The 26,749-nt window shown below is 44.5% G+C and overlaps 1 pseudogene; it reads right to left on the reverse strand.

Moving 5' to 3' along the window:
• Positions 1 to 2,987: 2,987 nt before the first annotated feature.
• Positions 2,988 to 3,105, reverse strand: LOC124728378 (annotated as a pseudogene).
• Positions 3,106 to 26,749: the final 23,644 nt, after the last annotated feature.

Consider the following 26,749-nt stretch of genomic DNA (forward strand, 5'->3'; position numbering starts at 1 on the left):
GCTTTTATGGTGAACTATAACCTTGAGATACATGGTAATGTAAAAAAAAATGACCTACTGGAATTTTTTTTTAACTTTTAACTTTAACTTCAAATATTTCGAAAAATACTTTTATACTTGACCCCTTGGCTTCTAGGCGCCACATATGATAAACACTGGGAGCGTAGATGCAAGTCATTGCCCCTGCATAGTGTGGCAGAGAATTGTCGTGTAGAACGAACCGCGTCAGTTATGTTACGCGGACTGAATAGCTTCAGGCGAAATCATTCGCCAGGCCCTCATACTTGGCGGGAGACGCTAATTTCTAGCCATCTTTACGTTCTCACTGTGAGCTCAGAACTGAACAGAGCGACGTGATGAGATCGACGGGCGTACTAGACACAGTGCCAAACGCATCTGTGCAAAACGTCATCAGATTTTCACTGTATTTTCCATTTCGCTACCGATCGTTCCTTTCTTTCCGAATAACCCTCGTATTTGCCGCGCGGGGTAGCCGCGCGGTCTAGGGGCGCCTTATCATGGTCTGCACGGGTCCCCTCGTCGGAGGTTCGAGTCCTGCCTCGGACATGGATGTGTGTGTTGTCCTTAGCGTACGTTAGTTTAAGCTAGATTAAGTAGTGCGTAAGCTAAGGGACCGATGACCTCAGCAGTCTGGCCCCATAAAACCTTGCCACAACTTTCCAAAATTTTTTCACGCACTGTTACGATGCTGCCAATGAGATGCAAGCATCCCCTCTGCAGAGTCCCAGCGGTGGGTGTACCTAAATTCGAACATTCATGGACTGACCGCATTTTGTGTGTTTTCCATTTGAATAAAATTTACAGACTTTAGTAGGGGCCAGGGCTTGACTTCTTAATATATATGACTTCCTAATATATATATTTCTACATTCAGGTCTACTGTTACCAACTGACGCTGCAACTAAAGCAACAAAGTTATTTATTATTTTAACTATTTGATATTATATGTAGAATAACTTAAAATCTCAATTCTCTGTTCACGAACAGCCTCTATTTCCGCTCCTGTACCCACTAAAGAACAACACAGCATAACACACACATAACACCAGCCTCCTGTGTCTTTGTTTGTGGAAACTCAGAGGAAATTTAAGGTTTATACTTCCTCAAAGTTCCAACCAGAAGAACAGTGATATGAAGCAAGTAATCAACTAGTTCTAAGGAGGTCAACCAGTTGTCTACAGTTGTATTGCACCCTGTTCCCAAGGCCACAGAAGAGAGTCGTTTCACATTTGTTGGTCTGTTGCCAATCGCAAATGGCTTGCAGGTTTGCGTTGTAATGCATCCTAGTAACCAACAAAGCAAATTTTTTTAGCCCATACTTACTTGATTTGTTAGGGATGAACTGCCTGACGAAACAATTACCCGTTAAACCTTCTAGCTTTTTATCAGTACTGCAGTGCTCGTCAAATAGGATTTTTACAGTTTTGCCCAAAGGAAGTAAATTTTCACATACAATGGCTAAATTGTCAGTCTTCTTTATTTTCTCTCGTGTAACCTTGTTGTCGAAACTTAAACATTATAAGGGGAACCTAAATCGTCTTTCAGTCATTACCAGACGACGTTGTCCCATTTCCATTTCACTGGAGGACCATATCTTGGCTGTGTGTGCGATTTTCTTTTCTTGGCGTACATTAATACAATATTCCTAACAGAGCTTATATTTGAGTTCTGTTTGTCGGATGAGTAATTCGTTTCTCCGGCATAGTGTCACTGTCTTCAGATATATTTGTATCAACAGGTGGTGGAGAGCAAATCATAGCCAAAAAAGCATTCTCAACATTCAATTGGTGTTCTTGCACTTTTCACCCACTGTAAGTGACTGAAAATATTTTGTCGTCGAGTGAGAATGTTTTTTGGTGGACATACTTTTGGCCATTTTGCAGAAGTGTTCCTCCATATAAAAAATTGGTGAACTTGCTTATCACTATGACTGGAATCCACTTGTTGCTCGATGTTGGTGTTTTTTAATTTTTATTTTTTCTAAATTTTTCCCCCTACGCTGTCTTCTTCCACATCACTGTAAATGCCGAAGTTGTCGCCTGATGCTTCATCTTCCTCCAGAAACGGACTACAATGTCACCATCATGTGCATTTTGCAGATGTGGAACCGCTTTTAGGTCATAGCGAATTAGAAGATAAATAAATACCTGTTTGCAACATATGCAACTAAAAAATATTAAAAACTAATAGATTAAGGAAGTAATAATGTATTTACCTTTATTTAGTAACAAAAAAGGTCACGTAGCGTCTCGTAAAGTCCAGCGATGCACCTTCGGAAACGACTTCTACCCTCCAACACCCTATTGCAAATAATGCGGTCTTGATGAGCAACAGTTGTTTGCATTTAGTTAACTGGATGGTAAATGGTACCACAAGTCGGCCAGTGTACTTGGTGAACAATTTTGCTGACGTTTCAAGCTACTGCAGGTAGCTGCCGATGTATTGCTGAGGGGCTGCCGCTGTTGTCGATCATGGGTGAACAATATTTTCTATTGCAGGACAATATCCCTCTCTGTTATTGTCTGTAAATGCTTCCCTCTCGCTTTCGCCTTCGTGTTCTACTTCTCTCACTGACAGCACTGTACTCACGTGTGTGATAGAGATCCTATATACAGAGAGATCGTAAATAATATGCACAGAGGACGCCATTTTTTGCCAGAATTTGCAAGGGAAATACTCTTGCCTGTTGACCAACACAAGACATGGATTTTCACTGACATTATTGCAGAATATCTAACATGTTATTTAGTATATGACTAAGTAAACTAAACTAAACTAAACTCCTCCCGAACAGGACATGGAGGCCGAAAGCACCAACCGGCCGCCGTGTCACCCTCAGACCACAGGCGCCACTGGATGCGGACATGGAGGGGCATGTGGTCAGCACACCGCTCTCCCAGCCGCTTGTCAGTTTCCGGGACAGGAGCCGCTACTTCATCTCAATCAAGTAGCGTTTGCACCCCGGTTGCCAACAGCGCTCGGCAGACCGGATGGTCACCCATCCAAGTGCTAGCCCAGCCCGACAGCGCTTAACTTAGGTGATCTGACGGGAACCGGTGTTACCTCTGCGGCAAGGCCGCTGGCTTAGTATATGACTACTGCACATTTAATGCGAAGTAAATTAAAGTGTGGCTTCATACAGTATATGAACCGTTTATTACAAGGTTCCGGAGAGAATGGGAATCGACCAGAAAAAAATGTATTATTTTAGACGCTCATTTTCATGCAATTAATAATTAAACATAAGAAGATTATGATATCGAATTTGTCAATTGACATTTCAGTTCTATAAATGCAGTTCACATAAAAGTAAAAAAAAAAAAAGTTGGTGACAGTGAGATCGAACTACCGATAGTATGATTTATAATGCTGGAATGCTGCTTATTTTTTTAATCTTTATATTTTTCTTGACTTTTTTCTATTTTATTGTAAGTGCTGTACCGACTTTCTTTTTCTCAATGCTTGAAACAAGGAAAACATCTTTCTTTCAATTAATTTTTAATTTTTTATTAAATCATATATTTTTGAATTTTCAGTTTGTTAGGGCCGCAGTCAGCTACAGGTTGAAGGAGATAAGGTGGGCAGGGTTCGAATCCCGAGGTTTGGACACGATGCCTGACCTTTCCCGCCGCCGTGCTCCACCCTCACACCGTTCGTATTAATTTTACTTATTAATTTATTTCATTTTTTGTGCGTATGTATACTTATTTACTGAGCTACATTCGACATTGCGAGAGAAAAGCGAAACGTTTTTTAGGTATTAGTGTCTACGAATTTTCAAAGTCGGTTTTTTTCTGCGCAAGACAAGTGAAATGAAATGATCGTATGGCATTGATGGCCGGTGGTCCCTATCTGGCGTAGCTGGACCGTCGAATCCCAAGTCCTTTCGGTTGACGCCACATTGGGCGACTTGCTTGTCGATGATGATGAAAAGAGGGGGACAACACAACACCCAGTCCCCGAGCGGAGAAAATCTCTCACGCTGCCGGAAATCAATTCCACGACTGCTACATGGCAGCCAAACGCAATGACCACTCAGCCAAGGAGGCGGACTCACAAGACAAAGAAGTCATTAGACACGGTATGCTACAGGCCGAAACAGTTTTTCAGAAGTCTTCAAAGCAAAACTCTAACCTCAGAAAGCACTGTGAACGTACGAATAATGAGAGATCTGTGAGGGAAAAAAATGGCATCGCAGCTGATCAGCCAATACACGTAAATTCACCAGTGGCCTCTCTCTCTCACTCTCTGTATATACACTATCTAGCACCTGAGCGAAAACAATATCGTTTCGCTTTTGCTCGAAAGATTGCACTGGTAAATATAAATATGTGTTCTTTTACTTGTTTGTTGTTGCGGGTCAGGCTTGTACAGGAATGCAGATGTGGACAACTATGATAACTATGGATTCCATAAATTCCATTCATCTACGAACTGAGCTATTGAACGTCGAAGTAATACAATGATCGCAATCTCAGAGAAGGACACCTGGAACGCTGTTGCCGATGAGCTCGGACTCAACGCCTGATGAAATATACAATAAAATTCCCAAGTCATCAAACCTACGCCAAATGTGAGGCAGGAAAGTTACGTAGCAAGGTTGCTCTTCATCCAGATGTCTTGCGTTTGATGTCATGAGTTTTTTACATGAAGTAGGAGTTGATAGTGTAAACAGTGACGTGTCCCGCTGAACGAAAATAAAATATAAACTGCATTTATTGTGCCATACGAAAGCATACTAACCACGCCAACGGTGGGTTCTTTGGTTTGCTCCGGAAAGAGACTGAGCGTAACTACAACATACAAAATATTAGTTCATTTTATTGCAAAACAAATATTTGTACAAAAATTTGTACAATCAGTTTCCACAGGAATGTTCTGACAAGGGGAGGTCACGACGTTGGGATCACAGATTTACTTGAAGCTTTGAACACCTTTAGTAGGCCAATAAAACAACATAATGTGCAAGTAGTAAGGTGGACTACTCTGGGAGTTCCAAGGAAATCGCAAGAGAAGTTTTACTCGTCTATTATATGGCCTATGCATCTGTGAGTAGGTGGGGGACATCAGAGTTCATGGTGATCAAATGGCTTTGATACTTCGCAATTGCGACTAAATATGCGAGTGTAGAGGAGTATATACACTGTATAATGAACGAACACCATAATCTTACAGAGAGTCGGAAATACAAATCTTTGTTTCAAAATTTCGTGTGAACGTGGCAGGTTGATCCTCAAAGAATACGCCGACACACTCCCTGCTTTCATCGGTAACGACGTGGACTTTCGTCTCGACGCCTTGCTTCTCGCATCCCAAATATTTCCAGTAGATTCAATTCTGGCCATTAACCTGTCAACAACGAAAATCTCTGTGAGATGAGGACCAGAATTTCGACCACCAGACGGCTTCAAAATCGCTGCGAGTTTAGAGTGCTATAATGTACCGTGCGATAACCATTTCACTAGATGCACTTTCATTTTTCTAACTCTGGAGAGAGATGCCCGTCAAATGGTGACATTACTGCGGTTACTCTCATAAAATTTTGTTACGATAAAAAATCGTTCTTCCAAGATAAGTAATTCCATACTGCTTCTTCTTTATTAGTGGTAATCTGGTATGCACCTAAAATGTCAATATGCATAGTGACTCATATAATACACAACACCCCTTTTATTTCGTGAACGGTTACACACATCGAAACGCGGTTTCCGGCAAATGTGAGAGCGTCGAGCGGCACGTAGTTTTCTTGTTTGGTTAGTGTTTTTAGCGCTGATATCAATGTAGATATTGAAACAAGTATGCTTTTTCAGTATAACCATATACTACGTTTTCGCTACATTCGATAGCTCTTGTGAAGACAATCACAGTGATACAGCGTTTGCTAGTGTTGTGTCTAGACAAGACAGCCTAGACACAATGAGAGGAAGCCGAAAGGCACGCGCTTAAACTCACGCAGGCTGGCGTGAGGTCTGAAACAGGATACGTAATGAATGCTATAAAGAAAAGTACGTAGCTTCTGGAATACTTAACTTCAATCCATAATTGTAGAACATCGCTCTTGATGATACATGCTTCATATAATAAATATCAATTGAATACGGCGCCTTGCTAGGTCGTAGCAAATGTAGCTGAAGGCTATGCTAACTATCGTCTCGACAAATGAGAGCGAATTTGTCAGTGAACCATTGCTATGAACGTCGGCTGTACAACTGGGCGAGTGCCAGTACGTCTCTCTAGACCTGCCGTGTGGTGGCGCTCGGTCTGCTATCACTGACAGTGGCGACACGCGGGTTCGACGTATACTAATGGACCGCGGCCGATTTAAAGGCTACCACCTAACAAGTGTGGTGTCTGGCGGTGACACCACAGCTAGTGTTGACGTTGAGACCTGTCGTAAAAAATTCGAGAAATGGTCTAGAATGTGAGAACTGCCAAGGTGAGATCTTGTGCTAAACTGTGTCAGAATGTCACCACGTTTAACTATTTACTTGTCTGCACTGCAGGCCGCGCAATTCTGCTTCAATATTCGTTGCGTGTACGCATGTACGCCAATGAGAAGTTGTATATACTACTTTTATATGGTGAATGTAAAAGAAATGCCTTAAAAAACAGCACAGCGGTATTGTGCTGTCCATCCGCACCTCCAATCTCCGACATGCCAGGCAGTTGCAGTAGTTATTAAGACGCTAGTGCGGACAGGCTGCTTGGACGTCAAAAAGAGGACAATACACAAGACTGCAACTGACAGAACACGAAGAAGCTGTTCTGGCTACGACGCTTATGAATCCGCACAGCAGTACGAGACATACTGCCGAGGAATGTGAAATTAAAACCAGTGTAATTCGCATCCAGCATCGACAGAATTTCCGTCGCCATCATCTGTCACTACATCAGGCACTTAACGACCTTGATTTGGCACGTCGCACAGAATTTTATCGGTTTGAACTTCAGCAACTGAGGGACGACCCTACGTTTTCCCAGCGTGTGCTCTTTACCAATGAAGCGACGTTCACTAACTACGCTTATGTAAATTTGCATAACATGCAATACTGGGCAGCCGAAAATCCACACTGACTTCGACAGATGCAAAATCAACGGCGGTGGAGCCAAACGTATGGTGCGGCATCATGGGAAATTACATTGTTGGACCCCAATCTATCTCAGGCGTTCTAAAGAGACATTCAAAAAATGTTCAAATGTGTGTGAAATCTTATGGGACTTAACTGCTAAGGTCATCAGTCCCTAAGTTTACACACTACTTAACCTAAATAATCCTAAGGACAAACACACACCCTTGCCCGTGGGAGGACTCGAACCTCCGCCGGGACCAGCCGCACAGTCCATGACTGCAGTGCCCAAGACCGCTCGGCTAATAGCGCGCGGCTAAAGAGACATTCGTACGCACACTTTCTGACGAACATCCTGCCGGTTCTTCTAAAAGAGGCACCACTGGATATCCGACTGTTCATGTGGCTGCAACTCGACGGTTGTCCAGCTGGTTCGTCCCGTTTTGCAACGCAAATACTGAATGAGAACTTCCCTGTACGACGGATGGGACGAAACTCTGTTGTTAAATGGCCTGGGACGTGTCCCGATTTGACTCCTCTTGATTTCTTTCTTTAGGGAGCACTCAAAGATGGTGTCTGTGAGGAAGCCCGAACTACGCCAGACGATATGTGTTGTCGAACGTTGAGTGCATGCCCTACCATATTTTTGAAAGACAAAATTTATCTTATGTGATTTGGGTAGTTACAAAATCATTGGTAGTAAAGTGCTTGTTTTATGTAAATGTGTGGTGTCACCGCCAGACACCACACTTGCTAGGTGGTAGCTTCAAATCGGCCGCGGTCCATTAGTACATGTCGGACCCGCGTGTCGCCACTGTCAGGAATCGCAGACCGAGCGCCACCACAAGGCAGGTCTCGAGATACGGACTAGCACTCGCCCCAGTTGTACGGACGACGTAGCTAGCGACTACACTGACGAAGCCTCGCTCCGTTGCCGAGCAGATAATTAGAATAGCCTTCAGCTAAGTCCATGGCTACGACCTAGCAAGGCGCCATTAGCCTTACATAGCTTGTATCTAATGAGTCTCACTTGTATCGTCAAGAGCGATGTATACAACAAGGATGGATTAAAGTTAAGTATTCCAGAAGCTACGTACTTTTCTTTATAGCATTCATTACGTATCCTGTTACAGACCTATCTCTTGCCTGCGTGAACTAAACGCGTGCCTTTCGGTTACTTCCGTGGCGTGGCTGTCTTGCTACGCCACAACAAAATGTGTACGAAATTGCATTGCGATGTCAAATAAGTTGACAGCGTGTATTCCACTAACTGGTAAAATTGTCATTACGCTCTCAAGTTCAGCATGAAACGACGTTTCGTTAAGAGGATTATTTATTTGGTGGTGGACAGTTGGTCATCAAAGTATTTGTAATAAAATGTCGAGTTCAACGAACGTATCCGAGCCGTGCTCCGGCTCGCGTTTGTGTCGTTTACAGGTTGGCGTCGTGTATTCGGATTGTGACCTCTCGTTTTCTTAGTGCATCCACTGGCGCCACTACGTTTGCTCGCTTTGTCTGTCCGTGAGTGGCAGCAGCGGCGTTTATCGATAGTGTGTACTGTGGTACTATCTTTGGAGCGACCTCAAGTATTTCTGGGTCGTTGTATGACGGGTTCAGTTGGGGGACAGAGCAGCAGTGATGTCCTCACAGCGAGTACTCGCCCGACGGAAGGATGTGGTCGTGAGAGTGCACGACCACGTCAACGACCGGATTCTGCGAGTTTAAGTTGAATGGATCGTTATATTCCAGTAGTGCAACCTTCACTTGTGTGTGTGTCCATCCGTCGAAGTGAACTCATGGCAATAAGTTGTCAGTCGACGATTCATACTGGGACCCTTCCGTGCCTGATTTGAGCGGGTGCGACCATTGGTTGGAAGTTCGGTCGGTCGTCTCAGCGGACGACGTGTATTTGGTCTTCCGAGCGCTTCTGGGTTCTCTGTATTTGAATGGACTTGTAATTCGTCCTTGCTGCTCCACAGTGATTGATTTTAGTATTATTTGGGTTGTTTGTGGTATTGTTTTCGCGGATCCGTGTGTATCTAGCGTGGTTTTGAATGAGCAGTCATTTTAACGCTGTCTGCGTACTGGAGAGCCGGTCGGAGTGGCCGAGCGGTTTTAGGCGCTACAGACTGGAACCGCGCGACCGCTACGGTCGCAGGTTCGAATCCTGCCTCGGGCATGGATGTGTGTCATGTCAAAAATGTTCAAATCTGTGTGAAATCTTATGGAACTTAACTGCTAAGGTCATCAGTCCCTAAGCTTGCACACAACATAACCTAAATTAACCGAAGGACAAACACACACACCCATGCCCGAGGTAGGACTCGAACCTCGGCGGGGACCAGCCGCACAGTCCACAACTGCAGCGCCTTAGACCGCTCGGCTAATCCCGCGTGGCTGTTTGATGTCCTTAGGTTAGTTAGGTTTAAGTAGTTCTAAGTTCTAGCGGTCTGACGACCTCAGAAGTTAAGTCCCACAGTGCTCAGAGCCATTTGAACCAATTTTTACGTACTGGAATTCGTGGAGGCAACTTGTTGTGATTACCTCGGGTTGCTCTTGGGTTTGAATATGTCCTCTTGTATAATGTTTGTCATTTTACGATGTCAAGAGTGTAGTCCGCCCGTCTACCTGGCATGGGTTATTCCATCGTTGATTTGGGCATCGTACGTTAGGTAGATTTTGCGAGAGTGTTGTTCTTGTATTTAACTGTGACTGGTTTGAGTTGCCATCCTGTTAAGTGAGTACAACACTGGGCTTCCTGTCCCACCTTACTTACGTTTGAGTGACTTTCCCAGGTTGATCCTTGTGGATCACTCCCTTCTTTATTTGGTCTGAGTGTGTCAATTGTTCAAAAAATAATATTTTGTTTCAATTATTCCTATTGCTTGTGGCCTTCAGCCGACAAATAATTTTAATTCTTCTTAATAAGGCCTTCAGCCGTCAGTGTAGCTCGTGTTACAGTCAACTTTTTTATTTGGTTGTTTCGAAAATTACTTTGGTATTTTTTAACGTGAAATTGTCTTCCTTATTTGTAGTTCCGGACTTCACCTGTTAACTGTTCTGAAGTATTGCTTGTGGCCTTCAGCCGACAAATAATTTGAATTCTTTCTTAATAAGGCCTTCAGCCGTCAGTGTAGCTAGTGTTACAGACAAATTTTTTTAAAAGCTTTGTTTTTAAAAAATTATTTCCTTAAATAAAGTGTACGTGTTTGCTGAGCAAACAACGGTAACTAAGTAAGGCCCCGCCCACACCTTTTTCTGCCTTCCCTAAGTGCCACGTTTCAGTATTCCATATGATATACACTCCTGGAAATGGAAAAAAGAACACATTGACACCGGTGTGTCAGATCCACCATACTTGCTCCGGACACTGCGAGAGGGCTGTACAAGCAATGATCACACGCACGGCACAGCGGACACACCAGGAACCGCGGTGTTGGCCGTCGAATGACGCTAGCTGCGCAGCATTTGTGCACCGCCGCCGTCAGTGTCAGCCAGTTTGCCGTGGCATACGGAGCTCCATCGCAGTCTTTAACACTGGTAGCATGCCGCGACAGCGTGGACGTGAACCGTATGTGCAGTTGACGGACTTTGAGCGAGGGCGTATAGTGGGCATGCGGGAGGCCGGGTGGACGTACCGCCGAATTGCTCAACACGTGGGGCGTGAGGTCTCCACAGTACATCGATGTTGTCGCCAGTGGTCGGCGGAAGGTGCACGTGCCCGTCGACCTGGGACCGGACCGCAGCGACGCACGGATGCACGCCAAGACCGTAGGATCCTACGCAGTGCCGTAGGGGACCGCACCGCCACTTCCCAGCAAATTAGGGACACTGTTGCTCCTGGGGTATCGGCGAGGACCATTCGCAACCGTCTCCATGAAGCTGGGCTACGGTCCCGCACACCGTTAGGCCGTCTTCCGCTCACGCCCCAACATCGTGCAGCCCGCCTCCAGTGGTGTCGCGACAGGCGTGAATGAAGGGACGAATGGAGACGTGTCGTCTTCAGCGATGAGAGTCGCTTCTGCCTTGGTGCCAATGATGGTCGTATGCGTGTTTGGCGCCATGCAGGTGAGCGCCACAATCAGGACTGCATACGACCGAGGCACACAGGGCCAACACCCGGCATCATGGTGTGGGGAGCGATCTCCTACACTGGCCGTACACCACTGGTGATCGTCGAGGGGACACTGAATAGTGCACGGTACATCCAAACCGTCATCGAACCCATCGTTCTACCATTCCTAGACCGGCAAGGGAACTTGCTGTTCCAACAGGACAATGCACGTCCGCATATATCCCGTGCCACCCAACGTGCTCTAGAAGGTGTAAGTCAACTACCCTGGCCAGCAAGATCTCCGGATCTGTCCCCCATTGAGCATGTTTGGGACTGGACGAAGCGTCGTCTCACGCGGTCTGCACGTCCAGCACGAACGCTGGTCCAACTGAGGCGCCAGGTGGAAATGGCATGGCAAGCCGTTCCACAGGACTACATCCAGCATCTCTACGATCGTCTCCATGGGAGAATAGCAGCCTGCATTGGTGCGAAAGGTGGATATACACTGTACTAGTGCCGACATTGTGCATGCTCTGTTGCCTGTGTCTATGTGCCTGTGGTTCTGTCAGTGTGATCATGTGATGTATCTGACCCCAGGAATGTGTCAATAAAGTTTCCCCTTCCTGGGACAATGAATTCTCGGTGTTCTTATTTCAATTTCCAGGAGTGTAATTTAGAGCAGTCTAGATAGAGACAGCTGTCCCGGGGCATGTATTTTACCTCTCAGATGCACACAGCTACGTACAGGTAAAGGTAGGTCAAATCTTCCTTAGAACGTTTAAATATTTATTATAGTAGTTGCTTTTTGCAGCCTATAAGACATCTTTATTTTTTAAGACTGACAGTTTATCGGCAGAAAGGAAGCAGAACATTTGTGTGAAATTAGATCCTTGGCAGCACGGTCGATCCACACGGTGTTGTCGATTTATCACCACGAGCTGCACCGTTGCGACATCTTTGTGTGTTTATTGCAAAAAGTGCCGGATTCCACGATTTGTCCAAGCAGAAGCCACTATCTCTGTTAATTAAATTCGTTGCGAACCGAATTTCAAATGCTTCTTTCACTACTCACTACTGAGTCCCAGAAAAATGAAATCGAGGTTAAAATTTTGAATTCATCGTGCATCACAGATTGCCCAGTGTCAATCTAGTGCTCTGCCACTGTCGATTTATGAGGTTGTGAGAGCCGGGTTTGCCTGCCGTACTCTGTGCCTCTCTCATGGACTGTACGTGTCGTCTGTCCGATATATGAACGACCACACTCGGATGAGATGTTGTAAAGCCCAGGTTTCATTCGAAGTGCCTTACGTGTCTGCTGTGGAGAATACCCGTTGGCTTCAAAAACTCTTCTCAGGTGTTGAAGCATATCCGCCAGACTGCTCTCGTCAGCAATGACGTGTACTCTGTGTACCAGAGTTCTGAGAACACTCATCGACTGCGAAGGATGGTGGCAGCTATTTGCACGTAAATATAAATCCGGATGGGTCGGTTTTCGATATACTCATGTCCCAAAGCGCCATCATCTTTGCGTCGTACCAAAACAGCCAAAAATGGAAGGCATTCTTCTTTTTCGATTATATAAACAAATTCAGTTCACAATGGAAACAAGTGGTAGTGTGAGGGCGGTAATCTCGGCCAGAACGCTGAGCTATGTTGCCGGGTTTGGCCTAGCGCAAGGAGGCCAGTGCAGCAAGGAGCGCAGTTTTAGCAGACTGTGGTTCTTACTATGATACCTGACCAGCTTACTTCGAGCAGATTGCGCCATCTGTGGTACTACGTTCTTTCAGGCAGTTATTCAGTTTGTTTTAGGCAGTCTACCAGTCCATAAACCTGGTGTCCAGTTTGTTGTACTGTGGTTTACAGAGAACTCACTGAGAGTGCATCACAATACGAGCCATATTTAGTATAAAATGTTTTACCAAATAATAAGTGTTCAGCTGCGTTTCAGGTAAGAAAACGTCGTCATTTATCCTAAGTTGTTGTGTAACTCTGACCCTACTAACGGGCGAGTGTTCTTTCGAAAGTTATATTTGTTGTCAGTCAATACGTCTTGTTTCTGCCCTGTAACTTCCCTGAACCACTGGAAAATTATTTCAAGGAAAGTACTTTAAAGTTGGTGGCTCATTTAGCTGTGGCCGTTCTGTAGTAATTTAAAGATTGTGTTCAAGTACTTTTGCCGGTTGAAGTTAGTAAGGATTTTTTTATAGTATATGAGTATGAACTATATTTGTGCTCAAACGTACTAGGTATGTTACAGATACCGTGTTTATTGAACTGTAAATGCCTTAAAACTATAAGCGACTACATGGGGGCTATAGCGAGCGCTACAGTAAACAAAAGTGGTTTGTTGTGACCACATTGCCACTGGGTCTTCACGTTGTATGTGAAAGGTTCTGGAAATTATCACTGTAAACACGGGATTCTATTTTTAAATAATGAAAGTTTGTTCTTTTAAAGTTCATGCACAATTTGCTGCAGAATGTATTTAAATAGCTTGAAGCTTTTAATAATGAATATAATAGTTACTGCTTTCGGTTGCAATTGTTTTTAGTGAAATTCATATTGTTCAAGATGGGCGTGTTTTACTATTAAAGAAAAGGTCAAATCTATTTCCCCTCTCTGGGTTTCTAAATATTACAAATAGATGTGTTGCCTAAGCATACTGCAATTTAGTTAAAGATAATTTAACACCTGACGCGTTTCGGTTTTATTTATAAAGCATCGTACCGGTTATTCTGCAAATTGCAAACATATATGTGTAAATTTTTGGTTGTTTTAAATTAAAAATAGCGTTTTGTTTATAAAGTTGGAGTGCAAATTACTTTTGTTTCTGCCTTTCCTTTACGTATTCTCCAAGTGACAGCTTTTTTTTCTCATGATTAGCAGCGGTTGATGTCGAACGACTTCGTTTCACAGATACACTTGGCGGCTTTTTGCATTAGTGCAGCAATTTTTGTGCTGCATTTGCGTTATTTACACTTCACCTCGCTTTTTTAAAATGAATTTAAGTGATGTGTGTTTTCACCCAGCATAGTAATACAGTCTGTTCGTTTGTTTTCGTGTAGGTTTTGAGCGTTTCCAATCTGTAAATCTACATTTTTTTTCTAAATTAATAAATTCGTGTGCGTGCGCGTGCGCGCCTGTGTGTGTGTGTGTGTGTGTGTGTGTGTGTGTGTGTGTGTGGTGACATTACTGCGGTTACTCTCATAAAATTTTCTTACGATAAAAAATCGTTCTTCCAAGATTAGTGATTCCATGCTGCTTCTTTATTACTGGTAATGTGTGTGTAGGAGGGCTTAGGAGGGAGAAGAGCAAGACAGAGAGACATGAGAAGGTGGGGGATGGTAGAGGGTAAATGTGTGGGTGTTAGTCTAAATGAGTAACAATTGCTTGCATGTTTGCCTGAGATGTGGGAGGAGATGGGGATTTTGGGGGTGGGGGGGTGGGGGTGGGTGGGGAAGGAGGGGTGATTGCGAGTTGTGGAACGATTTTTTTGTGGGGGCCGGTTGTGGATGGAGATTATAAGAAAGATACTGGGAGGAGATGGTAGTGGTGAACCGAGCCTGTGGTTGTATGTGTTTATTTAATGTTATATGAAGTGATCAATCAGTTTAAAAAGTGTGTAGTTTGCCAAGTGGCCTGATCATTTGAGTTGTTTCCTTTCTGTTATGGTTTTTTTCAATGTGGTAGTTTTCTTGTAAAGTGTGGAGGTGCTTTTGTTGTTGTTTATCCTTATGATTCCCATGTCTGTGTCTTTGGTCGTAATTTTATGTTGGTATTGTTATAAGTGTTCTGAAAAAGTTGAATGCTGTGTCCTATACTTCTATGTTCTTATATGTTCTTTGGATCTGATGTCAAATACCCTGCTGGTTTGACCTATGTATCTTCCATCACATGCATTGCATTTCAGTTGTTATATTCCTGATTTCCAATATAGATTAGTTTTCCTATTGGTTTAGGGTATTTGTGAATTTAATTGTTGGTTTGGTGGACTATTTTCAGAAAACAGAGCTTGGGGAACGTAGATTTTTGTCCAGACTGCTTATCTCCTTCTCTTATTTCTTAACTACCGAGTTTCACTTCTATACAATACGCTGCACCTTTTCAGAAGTCTCGTCGACAATTACACAGCAATACTTGAAAGCAGTAGCGATTATTTTGCTGTAAAAATCTTTTGGTTCCCTCCCAAACCTTCAGCTGATAATTCCCTTGGATGGACTATCTTTGTTCTGGACTATCAGAATCTCTTCCGCCATTAATGTGTCTTCCACAGTATTGATATTGAGGAAGATCATGTTATTTACTACTTGTCATGGCCACATTTATACTTGGCTTATCGAGCCTTAACACATAAATAAATTCTTGTTGTCAGTGGGTATTGCCATCCACTCAACATTTGACTTTAGACTTCCTTAGATTCTGGCTAAGTGGATATCCCTCAGCCGGCCGCTGTGGCCGAGCGGTTATAGGCGCTGCAGCCCGGAACCGCGCTGCTGCTACGGTCGTTTGTTCTAATTCTGCCTCGGGCATGGATGTGTGATGTCCTTAGGTTAATTAGGTTTAAGTAGTTATAAGTCTAGGGTACTGATGACCTCAGATGTTAAATCCCATAGTGCTTAGAGCCATTTGAATCATTTGACATCCATCTCTTCACATTTTGTATCTATTCTTTGTAGGATTTCGGAAGCCATGTTTCACTCTCTAAAAAGTTACTAAAGCAACCATCCAAACACACCGATACATCCATTCACCCACACCCACCCACCCACATACCCACAAACACGCGCAAAAACCGCCCACCCATCCACCCACGCTTCCACTCACCGACACACACACACACACACACACACACACACACACACACACACACATACACATACACATACACACACAAAATAGACACTGGCCAACTCAGTCAATGACCAATACTGACACAGCATCCCCCGCCACGAGTGATTTCTGCGTGCCATCCTACTTCTGCGAACAACAACGGACCACTCATTGAGGAGCTCCCGCCCCCCCCCCTCTCCCCACGCCAGATATAGCCTGATGGCTAGGCTATGTTACGATGCCCAACCTGTGGTTGAATGCTGCCTTGAAGGCACGATGTATGAATGACGAAGCTGCCAGCTCGGTCACCGGCTTAGGAACCCTCAACTGCTGCTGGACCGCCTAGCTTCTTAGCAGCCCTGCGCTCTGCAGCCGTTGTGGGTCTCTTCGCCAAGATTCTACTACCTTCACAAGTTACAGGGTTTGAAATAAGATTTACCCAGCCAACCGCTGCAGGCGTTAGACGTAGCCAGCCGTAGCCGCACATCCTCCAGTGTGGAGTTCCGGGCAATGGGTCACTCTGCCATAACTTGACCATAATCGCCGGACAACTGGAGACGCCGCAGCGGGACCTGCAATGGCTTTGGTTACAGGCGACGTCCAGAAGGCCTGACGCAGCATCAGTAAGCGCTTCCACTGGCAAGGACGACGCTGCGAGGTCAACGTAGCGATGGCAACTACAGAGGGGTATTTGCTACACTCGCTGACTTCCCAGAAATGAAATATTGTAGATAATCCGTGCTAGTATTGTAAATGCGAAACTAACTGCGTCTGTTATCTTTTCACGACAAAACCACTGAACCGATTTTGATGAAAATTGTTTTGGAAACAGCGTGAACACTGAAGAGGGACGTTGATTAGAAAGAAGAAGGGTACAGTAGGACATCGAACTTTTTTTTTCTACATCAGTGAACATAAACCAAAATAAAAATTTTGTGAAATTAGAATTATATATTAATAACTTCAGCTCCTGACGGGAGTTGATGTATATGAACGTGGACAGGTGAAAATGTGTGGCCTGACCGGGACTCGAACACGGGATCTCCTACTTACATGGCAGACGCTCTATCCATTTTTTTTTTTTTTTTTTTTTTTTTTTTTGATCGTTGGGTTTGGTCGTTGCGGACGTCACATGACCTCCGTTAAAGTTCGTTTGTTAATCCTTCTACTCAGTTTTTTTTTTAATTTATAGAGTCCAACCAGCTCTCTGACCAAACACGCTGAGCTACCGTGCCGGCATCCATCTGAGCCACCGAGGGCACAGAGGACAGTGCGACTGCAGAGACTATCTCGCGCACGCCTCCCGCGAGACCCACATTCTCACCTTATATGTCCACATTCTACATTCGTAGTGTCCCAACCCAACACACTCATTACTCGTGGAAGACATTCTTACCAAGTTCCGTAAGAGTTCGGGTAGAATATGTGCATCCGCACAGGAAAAGAAGGTCATGGCTCAGATGGATAGAGCGTCTGCCATGTAAGCAGGAGATCCCGGGTTCGAGTCCCAGTCGGGGCACACATTTTCACCTGTTCCCGTTGATATATATCAACGCCCGTCAGCAGCTGAAGGTATTAATATAAAATTCTAATTTCGCTCTAGACGGCTGCAGGTCATGAATGGATATGGTGTCTGTCCGACAGAACAGACACCATATCCATACAAGTATATAAAACTTGTGTGTGTGGGTGTGTGTAATCACATATTAACCTTACAGATTCTTGCACAGGTTCCCACCAAATCAAATCCTATGTTCTTTAAGAGGATACTAAAAATTTAACAACTGCTATGATACAGAATACACCACACAATTTCAGAGCGCCATAACGTCTCTCCTTTTGTCTTTGGTTTGTTTTAATTAAGATTTTCATGTATGGTGGCACACTTGCATGTAATGTACCCAACAGATACGCTGACATCTAGGGAGATTAACTAGCTATGCTAAAAATTTGTGTCGCTTCAAGGCTCCTCCCTCCGTTTGTCATGTGGAACTGGAAAAAAATGTTCGCTTAGTTGAATAACGCGAAATTCGACATTCTGTGACATGTAAAGCTCTCATATTGCCCTATTGAAAATAAAAACATAAGTCTATCTCATAACTATCGTGGGTCTCGTGATTCAATTAAGATAAAAAGTCAATAATAAAATTTTTGGGAAGTTTTAGTTTCTATTTACATATACCGGCTGCACCATTTCGTGACCGCGGAAGAGGTCACAAACGGCTAATTGAATACGTAAGATTTTTTTTCGACTTTAATATCAAGACTCGGCTCGGAAGGTGGTACCGTACGCTTTTTATAGTTGCGAATCTTTTAACGTAGAGGATTTGTCGCCTGGTTGTCATTAGCCAGCATTGTCGGGAAAACAGATTACAGAGGACTTTCATGGGAAGTGCCATCGAAAAGTATGTAAAGTAAGAAAGCAGTAGTATATTTGTGTGAGGAGCAATTGATGGTAGCAGAAAACGAGGGAGGTGATTATAAAGGCACTGAAGACGTGGAACTGACAAAAACCAACGCATAATGGGAGTCACTGACGAGAAGACATGGACGAAGAGTGTAGTGCACAGGGACACGATGATAAAAGAATACGAAAAACAGAAAAAAAAGAAAAATCAGAGTGAAAATGTTTGTTCCGAAAAATTATGACCGTCCTTTGCAGTGTGGGAATGTGTATAGCGGACAGAAATTCGGAAGGTTTCGCATTTAACAAACTATACTGCACATTATAACTAAATGAATTTTGAAAGAATTAACCGGCATTGGCTATTAAAAGTCATGACCGGATTCGCTCCACTAAAGACGCGTCTTCAGGTGATAAAGATTCTTTTTAATAGGTCATCGCCGAAAGGTAACTTTCCTAGAGCCATTCCCCATCATTCACATGTTGTAAACAAATACAGCGCTAAAAACGGCAGTCCTTATTTAAATCGAAAGGGGTAGCAGAGCCACGCCACTAGCAGGAAGGTGGTTGAACGGCAACAGGGAAGGCAGCGTCTTCTAGTGGTGCGAAACCAGAAGTGACGTTTAATAAAAAGTTTTTATCGCCAATGCGGAGTATTTATTTCAAAATGTGGAAGATTGGCTGCCGTTGATCGCAATTTAAAATAACGTACTAAGTGAATTGCATCACTGCCATTACTGCTGTAATCCCCTCAGCTAAAAATACGAATACTGAAGATTTCTCTTCGTTTTGCGATTTACCGAAACCATTAGACCGTTGGGAAATATTAGTTACTTCAGAAAGAGTAAGTAATAATTGTAATACGCTGTTGCGCAATGTTGCAATTCCGAATGTGATAGAATAGTAATCCAAACTTGGAGGAAGCTAATTATTGGTCTCAAAATAGAGACGTTTTGAAAAGGAAGAGCAACAATGTATGCAGAACGTCAAAAGTAATGCTGCAACCATTACGTGGATGTAGCTTCGAGATCGCTGATAAAAAAAACTTGTCAGTCTGATGATGAAGAGTATCCGGACAAAGGAAGTAAAAATCCTGAGCGGGAATCGACTTCTTTCGGACATTCGCTTTGGAGGTCGCTGCGTCGGCAGAGTTGAACACGGTGAAGGCTGCCTGCGCAAGTTATAATGAGACGGTTTGTGAGACCGTTTGCCCGGAGCGCTTCGCGGAAAGCGACCCGCTGCGCCGCGCCAGTAGCGAAAGCTGCCCCGCCAGCCGTGAAGTCTCCGGGTGAAGGTCTCTGCCAGGGTCACGATGTTTCGCGCCGCTTGTACTACTGCAGTTTCTCGCTTACGAGGAGAATACGGCGAACGTCATCACAAACTTCGCTCTGTGGTAAAGGGCTCAGAACATGCGAACACTCGACCGTTTCTGAGGAAAACACAGACCGAGATATAGAGTTATTTTCAGATACTTTATGTGTGTCATTAGGTCTACAACTTTGCTTCCACCGTTTTGCAATAGACAGCAGTAGCGGAAAGTGAAATTCACGTGGTTCGTCATAGGTGTAATACAATAAGCTTAGGCATCTGAAAACATAATGCCATAAAAATATTGGTCCGCATTTCTCGCCATTTGCGAGAAGTTTTAATTTTCTGCTTTAACATGAAGAAATCTGCAGCTGTGGCTCTTAAAATGTTGGGTAAGGCCAATAGTGAGGGAACTATTAATTAAAGAACGTGCAGAGAATGTTTTCAACGCCTTAAGAGCGGTGATTTTGATGTCGAAGACCGACATGGCGGTGACAGACAGAACATTTTCGTAGCTGCTGAAACAGACGAATACAGTCACAGGACATCATTATCGAAAGCAATTTATGCGTTCGAGCCCAGCACTGAAACACAAACGGCCACAATACAGCGATAGACACGTAAAGGTAATTTTGCAGCAGGTGAGTGCTCGACCCCATGTCGCAGAACCCGTCAAAATGTACACTACTGGCCATTAAAATTGCTACACCATGAAGATGACGCGCTACAGACGCGAAATTTAACCGACAGGAAGAAGATGCTGTGATATACAAATGATTGGCTTTTCAGAACATTCAGACAAGGTTGGCGCCGGTGGCGACACCTGCAACGTGCTGACATGAGGAAAGTTTCCAACCGATTACTCACACACAAACATCAGTTGACCGATGTTGCCTGGTGAAACGTTGTTGTGATGCGTCGTGTAAGGAGGAGGAATGTATACCATCACGTTTCCGACTTTGATAAAGGTCGGATTGTAGCCTATAGCGACTGCGGTTTATCGTGTCACGACATTGCTGCTCGCGTTGGTCGAGATCCAATGACCGTTAGCAGAATATTGAATCGGTGGGTTCAGGAGGGTAATACGGAACACCGTGCTGGATTCCAACGGCCTCGTATCAGTTACAGTCGAGTTGACAGGTATCTTATCCGCATGGCTTTAACGGATAGAGCAGCCACGTCTCGATCCCTGAGTCAACAGATGGGGACGTTTGCAAGACAACAAGCATCTGCACGAACAGTTAGAAGACGTTTGCGGGAGCATGGACAATCAGTTCGGAGACCACGGCTGCGATTACCCTTGACTGTGAATCACAGACAGGAGCGCCTGTGATGGTGTACTCTACGACGAACCTGGGTGTAAGAATGGCAAAACGTCATTTTTTTTTGGAAGAATCCAGGTTCTGTTTACAGCATCATGATGGTCGCATCCGTGTTTGGCGACATCGCGGTGAACGCACATTGGAAGCGAGTATTCGTCATCGCCATACTGGCGTAGCAACCGTCGTGATGGTATGGGGTGCCATTGGTTACACGTCTCGGTCACCGCTTGTTCGCATTGACGGCACTTTGAACAGTGGACGTTACATTTCAGATGTGTTACGACCCGTGGCTCTACCCTTCATTCGATTCCTGCGAAACCCTTCATTTCAGCAGGATAATGCACGACAACATGTTGCAGGTCCTGTACGGGCCTTTCTGGATATAGAAAATGTTCGACTGCTGCCCTGGCCAGCACATTCTTCAGATCTCTCACCAATTGAAAACACCTGGTCAATGGTGGCCGAGCAACTGGCTCGTCACAATACGCCAGTCACTACTCTTGATGAACTGTGGTATCGTGTTGAAGCTGCATGGGCAGCTGTACCTGTACACGCCATCCAAGCTCTGCTTGACTCAATGTCCAAGCGTATCAAGGCCGTTATTACGGTCAGAGGTGGTTGTTCTAGGTACTGATTGCTCAGGATCTATGCACCCAAATTGCGTGAAAATATAATCAGATGTCAGTTTTAGTATAATATATTTGTCCAATGAATACCCGTTTATCACTTGCATTTCTTCTTGGTGTAACAATTGTAATAGCCGGTAGTGTACATGGAAACGTTGAAATGAGAAGTCCTATCCCTCCCGCCGTATTCTCCACACGTTGCTCTCTCTGACTACCACCTTTTTAGATCAGTGGCATACAGTCTGGCTCACGAGCAATTCCGATCATACGAACAACTGTAAAATGGAAACTATTCATGTATCCCCACAAAAGACGCCCAGTTCTTCTGCCACGTAATTCGTATGCTACCTGAAGGATGGGAGAATGTAGTGGCCAGCGATGGGCAATACTATGTATCATAATTTTTTTGTAAGTTTTTCTCAATAAAGCCCCGAACTTCGAGAAAAAATGGCGGAAGCGAAGTTGTAGACCTAGTATTTACCGCGTGATATCCTCAGACGAAATAGTAAATGTTGGCACAGTGGTTAGCGTCACGTTTTTTTTTTTTTTTTTTTTTTTTTTTTTTTTAATTTTGTGTCTCTTTTCGACACCCGATCATTATGTTTAGTTTCGTTTTTCATTTATATTGTCATGTCTGTAAAAGATTACTGAACTATTGTTTTCCAGTGTATATTGATATAATGTTGTCCCTACTCGTCTACTAATTGTAATTCAGATGAATAAATTACAAGAAAAGGAATAAAAGTTATTTGAAATTTTTTCGGTGAAATTCCTTTAGTGTATCTTGATTCAAAATCAATTGCAAGCGTTAGTTTTCAAAAAAAATTGTTCAAATGACTCTGAGCACTATGGGACTTAACATCTGAGGTCATCAGTCCCCTAGAACTTAGAACTACTTAAACCTAACTAACCTAAGAACATCACATACATCCATGCCCTAGGCAGGATTGCAACCTGCGACAGTAGCGGTCCTTCGGTTCCAGACTGAAGGGCCTAGAACCGCTCGGCCACTCCGGCCGCCGTAGTTTTCCAGAAAGTGATCCGTTAGGCACGATTTTCCGCGAAGTTATTGACAACGCACGAAATCTTTCCAGAGTGAGGTAATACGAAGAAATGCCGCTGTGACAAACTTCCCTTCGCGCGATGCTCGTGGTGTTCGGAATATCTGTGTTTCGAATGTGTCTACGATCGGTATTATCCAAGATAACGCGTCAAATTTTCCCCAATAATGAACGACTGAATAAATTACAAGAATTAATATAAGAATTGACACGAGAATGAAATAACAGAATATTAGAATTTAAAGAGATTGTAGCACCTCAACATACCGTACACATAAATACACTGATAAGCCAGAAAATTATGACCGCCTACGTTATAGCCGGAATGTTTACCATTGGCAAGTGTAAGAGCGCCGACGCGTCGTGGCATTGAAGCAACGAGGGCTTGGTATGTGTCTGCAGTAGTTGGCATCACATCTGCACACATAAGTTACCTGTTGTTGTTGTTGTTGTTGTGGTCTTCAGTCCTGAGACTGGTTTGATGCAGCTCTCCATGTTCCCCTAAATTCCGGGCAGGCGAGCGATGAGTTCTGATGCCATGTTCAGTCACACCCCAGATGTGTTCGATCGCGTTCAGACCTGGCGAGTTGAGGGCCAGAAAATCAACTGGAACTCGCCACTGTGTTCTTCTAACCACTCCATCACACTGCTGACCTTGTGACATGGTGCATTATCTTATTGAAAAATGCCACTGCCGTCGGGGAACATGATCGTCATGAACGGCTGCACGTGATCTGCACCCAGTGTATGCAACTCCTTCGCCATCATGATGCATTGCAGAAGCTGCTCTGCATCCAGGGATGCCCATCAGAATGTTCCCCAGAGCATAGTGGAGCTGCCGTCAGCTTGTCTCCATTCCGCACTACAGTTCAAAATGGTTCAAATAGCTCTGAGCAATACGGGACTTAACTTCTGAGGTCATCAGTCCCCTAGAACTTAGAACTACTTAAACCTAACTAACCTAAAGACATCACACACATCCATGCCCGAGGCAGGATTCGAAACTGCGACCGTAGCGGTCACGCGGTTCCAGACTGTAGCGCCTAGAACCGCTCGGTCATCCCAGCCGGCGCACTACAGTTGTCCAGGAACTGTTCCCTGGAAGAGGACGGATTCGTGCCCACCAATCGGCGTGATTAAGAACGTGTCACCATTTATCAGACCATGCGACCCTCTGCCACTGAACCAATGTCCAGTGCCGAGGGTCAATTGTTGTGGTGTTAACGTTAGCACATGCATGTATCGTCAGCTTCGGAACCCCATTGTTAAGAGTGTTCGGTGCACTGTGTGTTCAGACACGCTCGTGTCCTTCCCAGCATTAAAATCTGAAGTCGGCTCCGCCATAGTTCGCCGCCTGTCGTGTTTTACCAGCCTGTGACATCCGACATCTGTAATGAGGGGTGGCCACCCAATCCCACGACGTCTGGACGTGGTTTCATCTTGGTTTAGCCACGTGTTGAAGACACTCACTACCTCACTCCTCGAACGCCTGCCAGGTCGTGTAGATCCCGAAACACCAACCCTACGGGGCATCAATAACTACCCTCTGTCAGATATATAGTATGCCTTCACCATTCTAGGCAAAGACACTACGCTCCATGATACCATATATACCATGCTTGTGTCGTTCCTCGCCAGGTGACGCTGCTATCGGCTGGACCGGTTTACATCGATAGTAGATCGGTGGTCATCATGTCTTTCTGTTCAGTCTATTACACTACTGGCCATTAAAATTGCTACAGCAAGAAGAAATGCAGATGATAAACTGGTATTCATTGGACAAATATATTATACTGGAACTGACATGTGATTACATTTTCACGCAATTTGAGTGCATCGATCCTGAGAAATCAGTACCTAGAACAACCACCTCTGGCCATAATAATGCCCTTGATACGCCTGGGCATTGAGTCAAACACAGCTAGGATGGTGTGTACAGGTACAGCTGCCCATGCAGCTTTAACACGTATTGTGACGAGCCAGCTGCTCGACCACCATTGACCAGACGTTTTCAATTGGTGAGAGATCTGGAGAATGTGCTGGCCAGGGCAGCAGTCGAACATTTTCTGTAACCAGAAAAGGCCGTACAGGACCAGGAACAGGCAGTCGTGCATTTTCCTGCTGAAATGTAGGGTTTTGCAGGGATCGAATGAACTGTCGAAACACATCTGAAATGTAACGTCCACTGTTCAAAGTGCCGTCAGTGCGAAAAAGAGGTGACCGAGACGTGTAACCAGTGGCACCCTAAACCATCACGCCGGGTGCTACGCCAGTATGGCTATGACGAATACACGCTTCCAATGTCCGTCCACCGCGATGTCGCCAAACACGGATGCGAACATTATGATGCTGAACCTGGATTCCTGCAAACAGAACCTGGATTCATCCGAGAAAAAGACATTTTGCCATTCGTGCACCCAGGTTCGTCGTTGAGTACACCATCGCAGGCGCTGCCGTCTGTGATGCAGCGTCAAGGGTAACCGCAGCCATGGTCTCCGAGCTGATAGTCCATGCTCTTGCAAACGTCATCGAACTGTACGTCCAGATGGCTGTTGTCTTGCAAACGTCCCCATCTGTTGACTCAGGGATCGAGACGTGGCTGCACGATACGTTAAAGCCATGCGGATAAGATGCCAGTCATCTGGACTGCTAGTGATACGAGGCCGTTGGGATCCAGCACGGCGTTCCGTATTACCTTCCTGAACCCACCGATTCCATATTCTGCTAACAGTCATTGGATCTCGACCAACGCGAGCAGCAATGTCGCGATAAGATAAACCGCAATCGCGATAGGCTACAATCCTATCTTTATCAAAGTCGGAAACGTGATGGTACGCATTTTTCCTCCTTACTCGTGGCATCACAACAACGTTTCACCAGGCAACATCGGTCAACTGCTGTTTGTGTATGAGAAATCGGTTGGAAACTTTTCTCATGTCAGCACGTTGTAGGTGTCGCCACCGGCGCCAACTTTGTGTGAATGCTCTGAAAAGCTAATCATTTGCATATGACAGCGTCCTCTTCCTGTCGGTTAAATCTCGCGTCTGCAGCACGTTATCTTCGTGGTGTAGCATTTTTAATGGCCAGTAGTGTGTGTGATAAATGTGTGATACTCACTGTGATACCCAATTTCAAATTTACAATTAATATGGCGTCCTAGTATTCCGTAATCTATAAAAACGTTCGTGTGGTAAAATTCTACGAACATGGCTAGATAAGTGAAAAACGTAACAATAACACAAAGTGAAACAACTATTGGCGTTTCGAACACAGGGCGCAAACTTATTAAGCCGGGACGCTAACCACTGAGCCACCATTTCGTCTGGGGACAGCGAGCTGTAAAAGGCACATATAGTATCTCGAAAATACCGCGGCAGCTTTGACCATCGTTTTTTCAGAAACGGTCGAGTATGTACGGATAAATCGAGATATGTATTCGCTTATTTTGACTCCTCTTCCACTGAGTGAATTTCCTGGGAAATTGAGTGATGGCATTCGCAGTGTTCTCCTCGTTAATATGGTAACAAACGGTGACGTACGATGTACGAGTGTGCTTATGGCCCTACAGATTTGCCTAGAATTATTATTTCTGAATCAAGCTTTGCGTTGGTCTATCGTCCTAATTCCGCAGTTCCCCTGTCTGCTGCTTCTAGGTTTCCTTAAGAGGAATTTATGAATGGACTACAAAACCCACAGAACGCCTGTTGATTTTAATCATGCCTATTTTCGTTCCTCGTTTTTCAGGCACCAATTTATTGTTTCATGTACACTATTGAACCAAATTGTGCAAAGACCGGCAAGTAAAGCGGATTTGACTAACTGAGAGGCGGACCCGACAATATTGAAGGAGGCAGGGAGCCTTCTGTTGCCAGTAGAGAAGGAGCAACAGCGGAATGGGTCTGTCAGGAGAGTTCAGTTTGACTTCGAACGTGCGTTAGTCACTGAGTGTTATCTGACTAACACATCTGTCGGGGAATTTCAAGCATTCTAAAGCTACCTGAGACGCCCTGCTAAACCCGCAGGACAGGACAGGGGCCAAAATAAGCGGCTGTCAGT

This window comes from Schistocerca piceifrons, chromosome 1 (genome assembly GCF_021461385.2).
Source record: "Schistocerca piceifrons isolate TAMUIC-IGC-003096 chromosome 1, iqSchPice1.1, whole genome shotgun sequence".
NCBI classification, from domain to species: domain Eukaryota; kingdom Metazoa; phylum Arthropoda; class Insecta; order Orthoptera; family Acrididae; genus Schistocerca; species Schistocerca piceifrons.